The sequence below is a fragment of the Microtus oregoni genome, unplaced genomic scaffold (assembly GCF_018167655.1).
Source record: "Microtus oregoni isolate MIOR12 unplaced genomic scaffold, Mior012 000025F_ref0000491, whole genome shotgun sequence".
Taxonomy (NCBI): Eukaryota; Metazoa; Chordata; class Mammalia; order Rodentia; family Cricetidae; genus Microtus; species Microtus oregoni.
The window spans coordinates 1,324,869-1,333,092 of record NW_024543084.1 but is presented as its reverse complement, the minus strand read 5'-3'; positions in this window follow the sequence as shown (position 1 = coordinate 1,333,092).

Here is an 8,224-nt window from a genome sequence, read left to right as displayed (position 1 = left end):
GGAATGAACCTCTAAAGGGTCGTTTTAAGAAACAGCAACTGATTATGAACAGAGCTTTTACTCCAGTTACTAGGGTGCCAGCAAACCCATTCTACAACACCTGGTGAAATGTCTAATAGTTGAGATGTTTTCTGTACAACGCATAAAGGGTAATGAGGAAGGCTTTAGTAGTTTTCAAGAAAGGCTCTGTGGCCTCTCAACAAAACATGAGCACAGTGTTAGTGGCAAATTCTGGAAGACCCCAGTATAAAAAGGGGCAATGACATCTACGTATGGCTGTTACCTGGCTAACTTTTTGCGAAGAGAATCCTGATGTAACTTTGTATGTGAGGGAAAAATGAAAGTAAAGGATGTCAGAGTATAAAATCTGAGGTCTCATTTACTAAGACTTTCAGAAGACATTTGTTTGAGATATTAAAATATTAAATGTCTAAATGTTAAAAAACATTTAGAATTATGTTTTTTTCTTCTCTTTACCAAGTCTAAAATGTAAGTAAAATTAATAGTCATTTTTTTGTTTTAATGTTATGTTTGGATGAAAATCATTCTTTTTATTAGTTGGCATTAATAATATTATTTGCTTTTGTATACTACAATCAGCCCTGAAGTTTTCCTTTTATGTCACCCCCAATTCCATCAACAAATATATCATATATTTTTTTTAAAAAAATCAACATGAATGTTTAAGTATTTATGTTGTTTAGTTTTGAAGAAACAAGTTTTATTGACTATTTTTATGGGCTTTTTGCTACTATCAGTAAAAATATTATTAAAAAGAACTACCCCTAGTTCTCTGCTTTGACACTGAGGGTATTCACACTGACCCTGAGTTCACAATTTCAGAGTATGACATTCATACACTGAATAAGAATGAGTACCAGTTCGATTTTTTCATGTTCTGTGATTCAATATATGGTATCTTTAGGAGTAAGGTCTTATCATTATGTTCTAGAGGGTAGACAAGAGTATTGGAAGTTGCCTGTAATACTTGGAGGTCTATATTACTTCATTAGCCAACAACTTGAAAAGATAACCCATCCCCTGTCTGGTTTATTTTATTTTATATGGTGGGAGTACCATGAAGTATCTCATTGGGATGAAAAGGATTAAAGTCTGTTCAAGTATAGAAGGACAAGGCAGACTAAAAAAATATGTGGAAGCCTTTTTAAATATTCATATAGGAAAGCTACTTATAACAAACACACACACACACACACACACACACACACGATTTAATGGAATTACCTTACAACTGAGGATAATATTCCAACTAAATAACTAAATTTTGTATTGGGCATGAATCTTCCTTGAGAAAATGAAACCTTCTTTATCAATGAATGAAATTGATCTTGTCAGAATTCCTGTGGAAGTAGGAAGATATGTTAAACTACAGTGCAAGTCAAAGGAGTGTACAATTATTTGAAAATCTGAGGAAATTCATGTTGGCTGAGCAAGGATCATTCAAGGCTTAGAAATATAACAAGAAACGGAAAAGAGATTTGAAGCATTTACAATTGATTTTGAGATTATGACAGAAACTTTGAAATGTTTAAAATAAAACATAATCGCAAAAGGCTTGAAAATGTTCAAGTTCATTCAGCTTCAATTTATAGATAGAAGCACAGACAGCCTAAAAGAATTGTGTGTGAATTTTAAAGAAAGGAATAGTGTGATGGGTATCCATGGTTGTCAACTTGACTGCATATTGGATTAACTAAAACCCAAATGGCTGGGAACACCTGTGAGGGATTTTTTTTTTTTAAATGAAATCATTAAAAGTGGGAGGGCCCACTTTTAACCCATATCTTTTGAGGTGGTGAAATTTACCCTTAATCTAGGCCACACTTTCTCTTGGCTGACTGTACAAAGAACAGGGAAGAAGGAAATTTCTCTCTCTCTTTGCCTGTTTGTTCTTGCTCTCCCAATGTTAGGGTTTCTATTGCTGTGAAGAAACACCATGACCAAATCAGCTTAAAGAGGAATGATGCGGAATTTCCCTCTGTATGCTGTGAATACCATTGGTTAATAAAGAAACCATTTTAGGCCTGTGATGGGGTAGAGTAGAGCTAAGTGGGGAAACTAAACTAAATGCTGGAAGAAAGGAGGGGGAGTCATGGAGAAGTCATGTAGACCGCTGAAGACAGACGCTGGAACTTTACCTGGTAAGCCACAGCCTCATTGCGATACACAGATTACTAAAAATGGGTTAAATTAAGATGTAAGAGTTAGCCAAAAAGAAGTTAGAGCTAATGGGCCAAGCAGTGATTTAATTAATACAGTGTCTGTGTGGTTATTTTGGGTCTGAGTTGCTGGGCAGCCAGGAAACAAACAAGTGACCTCTTGCAACAGAGGAAAGGGTTTATTTAGCTTACACATCCACATTGCTGTTTGCCACTGAAGAAAATCAAGGGCGGGAACTCAGCAGACAGGGAGACAGAGACACGGATCCTTTAAGAAGTTTCATAACCAATGGTATACAGAGGGGAATCCCACATCACTTATGAAGAAGCCACGGGGGGGGGGGGGATGCTGCCTACTGGATTCATTCCTCTGGCTTCCTCAACATGCATTCTTGTAGAACCCAGGACTGCCAGACCATGGATGGTATTACCCACAGTAAGCTGATCCTTTCTCAATCAATTGCTCATTAAGAAAATACCCTATAGCTGGATCTCATGGAGGCATTTCCTCAACTGAAGCTCTTTCCTCTCTGATAACTCTAGCTTGTGCCAGATTGACACACAAACCCAGCCAGTATACCCTGGCAAGTTCATTTCTTCACTGGAGCCTACTTCTTTGGGCTCCAACTGAAATACTGAAGACCAGCTGAGAATTCTAGCCTGGTAGACTGAACAACTACTAGAACTTGGGACCTTCCATTCATAGTCAGCCATTGATGAAATAACTAGACCACACCCTGTAAAAGCATTCTAATAAATCCCATTTATCACTCTCATATGTATGGATTTCTTTAACATAAGTTTGCTAGCTGTGGTCAATGGAAGAGTTTCCACCACCCAGGCAGACACTGGAGATGAAGTGAGAAAGCACATCATTAAGTATTTGAAGGAATTACAACCTATTGAAAGAATAGACAGTGAATGACTAAAAGTATTTTAAATATGGTTGGAGGAAAATGATCCCAGGAATATGTAGGAAAAAAGGAGGCAGAAAATAATGAGATACAGCAATCCACATTTTTTTTCTATATGCAAAAGCCATATTAAGCAAACATTGAGGGTACTGAGGATTCTGTAGGTTAGAGAACCAGAACAGGCACAGAGAAACAGGTTTGGAAAATGGGTGTGAACAACATAAGTGCTAGAGTTTTGGGTGACACAAAGGATGACTAGTGTGCTGCTGAAGGATTGAGGGGTTTACTCTCACTGCCAGTGCAAGATCACAGTTTCCAGTTTCCCTTCTTTAAAAGCTCAAGAAAAAATGATTTGATTGGTCAAATCTTTCTTTAAAGCACTGTTTTGTATTCTGGGGACAAAGATGCTCCCTTGTGGCCTATAAATTTCAATAACTAGCTTTGACTACTATATGATAAAACTTCATTCCAATGCAAACCTTAACAAACAAAAAAAAAACAAAAGCAGATAAGGGTAGATGCTACGTTAGACAAAATAATAGCAAAGATCATTAGACAAGAGAAAAAACATCTACTAAATGCAGATAGTTTGTGCAAGATGGAAGTTATAATTTAAAAAGAAACAGTGTGAATAGCATGGTAGTACCTCTAGAGTTCAGACAGATGGAAGAATGAGGGAATGAACACATGAATCGGAGGCAAGGAAATAGCCTGTGTAGACAACTATTTCATGGAAGTGTGGTTCACCATAGGATGAGGACTAATACACTTTATGGTTTGGAGGCATTCAGAATCAGGGTTCATAAGTCAGGATTTTCTGGTTCTGATGGTCACAGTAAGAGACTAAACTCTTCTAAGGCCTTATATGCATCAGTGTCCATTTGGGGACATGTAGAATCCCTGTCCCATTGAAAGACACTGGCGAAGTGCACAAACATGTAAGCAGCTTTACCTTTCCCTTCTAAGCCACGAATGACTCGGTAGATAATTTGGTTACAGTTATATGCACTAGATATGCATACTGAGGAAACAGAGAACCCTGAAGTCTTTTCTTCATAAGGACCCTTGGAAAGGATTTCAAATGCTCAGTGACACAGAAGTGATCCTTCCTCACAGTGCCTACCATGATACTGGCATTGAACTATGTCTATGCTGCTGAGATGCCAGAAGTATGTTATTAATTTTATAGACATAAGCCTTAACTTACAAGTCCTGACAAGGGACGATGTATTTTTGTTTTCTTTGGAAAATTCTGTTGGGGGGGGTTATTTTGGGTGGCGTGGTATATTCTTTTATCCATTGTAGCATTTTTATGATACAGTCCTGTAATGAAAAAAAGTGAGAAAATTGTGTTTTTCAGTTTTTTAAACAAAAACTTCCATGCTCAAACACTGGGGAAAAAAACTTAAACCAATAATGAGTATATTTTACTGCTTTGTGTCTAAAAATGGCACTGGCCAGTTTAAACTATTTTTTAAAAACCTGAATATTTATGCAGTTTGCCTACCAAGATGAAAATTGGTGAGCTGTAAACCCTTAAAAACAGAGTTTATAATGGAAACAGTAATTGACCCTTTCGTACAACATCAAAAATACAATACTATATAATACAAAGCCCAGGGCTCGGGATCCCATGCCATCCCACCTCTGCTCTAACCTCAGACTGGCTCCCTAATCCAACACCACAGAGCTAACTAATAGTTACGTTTTGAGATGTCACCTCCTGGCACAGCAAGGAACATGGGTGTGTGATCCGGTAATTATATCCAGTTAAACTTCACAGACCAGCACCCTAAGTATGTTTAATAAATTCAATACTCCAACAACAACAAAGCCACTGGGCTTGCTCTAAAACATAATTGAAATTTTAAAAGAAGTAAGAAGAAAGTAAATGAACCCCTCTGGTTTGTGCTGTACCCTATCGTGGATTTTGGGCAAGGAATACACACCACTGCGTGCAATGAGAATAGAGACCAACTGTTGGAAAAGCTCGTGGGATTACAGAAGAAATAAAACAAGGCAAAACAAAAACTTGAAATATTTAGAGCGTGTTTAACTTTGCCCTAGTTCATAGTTGGTTGAGTTTCCAACTTTTAAGCCACAGGAATCTGTTTTTTCTTTTTTCTTTTTGGCATGAGAGGATGCAATCTAAATTACAAAGGAGAGCATAAGTATTAAATCTGACTAATATAATATCTAAGATAACTTCAAATGCTAGGTATCATTGAGGCAGTGGGCAAAAGAGTATGTATGTATATGTGTATATATGTGTTTGATTTTATATGTATATATACACACACACACACAAACACACACACACTACTTGGATATATGTAATTTTACTGTATGTGTACTTTAATATATTTTATTGATTATTTGAGTTTCATACATGTGTATAGAATTTTTTCCACTCTTTGTTCTATTTTTTTTTATGATGGGGAAAGGTTTAATGGAGTTTATTGTTAAAGAAAATGAAGAGATCACTTTCTTCCCAAAGTCGAACTAATTTGAAATAAGCATGCCAGGTTATTTCTGTGCATGCTTCTGAAGAATTTGTCAGCTGAAAATAGTTTAGCGTTTTCCTTTTATGAAAGACGTCATCTATTTGCACATATTTCCAGCAGGTCGTGCTGATCAAGTGACCCTTGGCAGGACTATTTGGTATTTCCTTGTGAGGATTCTGTTTCTTTTGTCGCCTTTTTAGCTTCTGGTCGTGGTCAGAGGAAACTGACAGAAATATCATGAACTCAGCTCTACCACCTCTTCTCGGATACCCTCTCACCAAGACCACACATGCATTTTGGAGAAAGTACTATGGAAAAACATTGGAACTAAAATAAAGAAGGTTACTTTCTTTGTGGGAGTGTTTTCGAAGTGGTATCTGTTCTGGAGGGTAGCAATTTTAGTTAACAGCAATTAAACGGCTTTTTGTATACTGATGTGAATAACCGAACACTTTCTAAACCTTTGAGACTTCAAATGAAATAAATGGTGACATTAATACAGAGCACTCCTGACTTTTTCCTTGTCTTTCTTCAAGTACTAAGATCTGGCCAGGGTTTCCTCACTCTATTTATTACCTATTCTGCTCCATATTTATTATCAGAAGTAAATGCATATCATTTTAATTTTCTCTTTTAAATTTTTCATTTATTCTTTCTATTCTTCCGTGTGCCAACTTTGCTTTATTTTATTTTATACTGTCCATTTATTCTGTAACTTGTTCATGGAGTATTATAACCACACATAAATAATTATGTAGTAGGCTAAGATTGTGAAGCATTGAGTTCATTTTCATTTTACTTCCTTACATTCCTTGGTCTTTCCTAAAGACCCAGAGAAAGAATAACACATTGAAATGTGAGAGAAAAAATGAATATAATCTTAGCTTTTGAGCCCTCAAAAGCTGATTCCGCTGGGGAAGCAGAAGAAAGAATTCAGGGCATAGGCGAAACATTTCAAAAATCATCATTAAAAATAGCCACATTTTCCTATTACTATTAGGTTAAATCTCAGCTTGGAATTACAAGGAGCTGAAAATTAAACACAAACAATTTAGAGCAAATCCTGTGCTCCTCCATTAATTCTAAGTGGATGCAAAGAGGAATGCATGAGAGCAGGGAGATTTAGGGCATGTCCACAGAGGGTTCTGTTTATATACCAAAAAGCCTGAGACAAGAACTCTAGTGTAGGGTCCTGGCCAGGATGAGGTCTTTGGGATATGAAGTGACCTGGCCTTTACCAATATAATTCATATATGTGCTTCATGGTCCTGCCTTCCAAGTCTATTCAGGACTGATAGCTTTTTTTTTTCTTTATCTTTTTCCCTTGCCTTACATCTCTGAATAAAATTTAGGTAGTCCCACTGGGATTGCAGGAACCTTGAAAAATACCCTCTCTCACACTTATGTGCACACACACACTTTACCATATTTTAAGCACACAAAAGTTAGGCTACTATAAGAGATGCTGAACATTCTCAGAGCCCATGTAGATTCACAGGCTTTGCTACAGTTTGCAAACTCAGGCTTATCAGAACTTGGGTTCTATTTAGGGAAGGGCACATGTCATCCCATGCTTGGATTCTCAGCTTGTCGAGTCTAAGACTTCTATTCTTTCCTTTCCTAGCAGAGTCAGGTAGAGGAGGAAGCAGAGTACTAGAAATTTCTCTTTGGGATTCCCTTCTGTCTTATGTTTAAGTTTACTACTGTATGGTCTTTTGGGACATTTATCTTTCTTTATTTGTATGATATTTTAGTTCTACCTCCCTGAGAAATGCCTATTGTGTGGGTTTTATTTTTTTGTGTCCTTACTTGAGGCTCAAGCTAAGAATAATGATGTTCAATAGGATTGTGTATTTTCAAAGTTATGACATCCTTTTCCTGAGCTAAAAATATAGATGGTATTAATTGGTTGAGTATAGAATATCCAAGGGCTTCAAGAAAGTATACATGTTCACGTTTTAAGATAGCATTCTTCTATAACAACAGTGCAGCTCTGTATTGAATACTTGACTCACATGTTTAAAGATATACTCTTCAAAGGCAAAGTCATCTTTGTGTTCACTATTTCATGCCTAGTATGTTGCACATTAATACAGTAAGTACTCAAAAAATAAATAGTAAGTTCATTCATTGTTGGATAAATTATTTTTAAATGGAGCAAACAAATAGCTTAAAGCTATTCTTTTCTTTCTGCTTTTTTGGTTTTCCTATTCTATCTAGAGAAAGGTCTTAGATGGTTTATTTTTTTCACTGTTCTTGAGAACTCCTAATTATAACCAATTTTTTTATGACTTTCTCTTCACCTGGATAAAAAACAAAAACAAAAACAAAACAAAGAAAACACAGGAGAGATCCAGTAATTAGACTATTTTTTAAGCCTATTTATCTTTGTGAGATATGAATAGACTACTGAAGGAAAAGCACTTACTTAGAGTTACAGAGAACTCCTGGCAACAATGAAGTTGGTTTCATTGCTGTAGTGCAGCTATTACAGGAAATAGAAGGCTCACAGAAACACTGCTTTTTTTCTTAGTTCTGAGTTTTACAAAAGAAGTTTCTTTTAAAACCCTGTCTCGAAAAACCAAAAAAAAAAAAAGGATGTTTTAAAGTTTTCTTTCCTTATTCT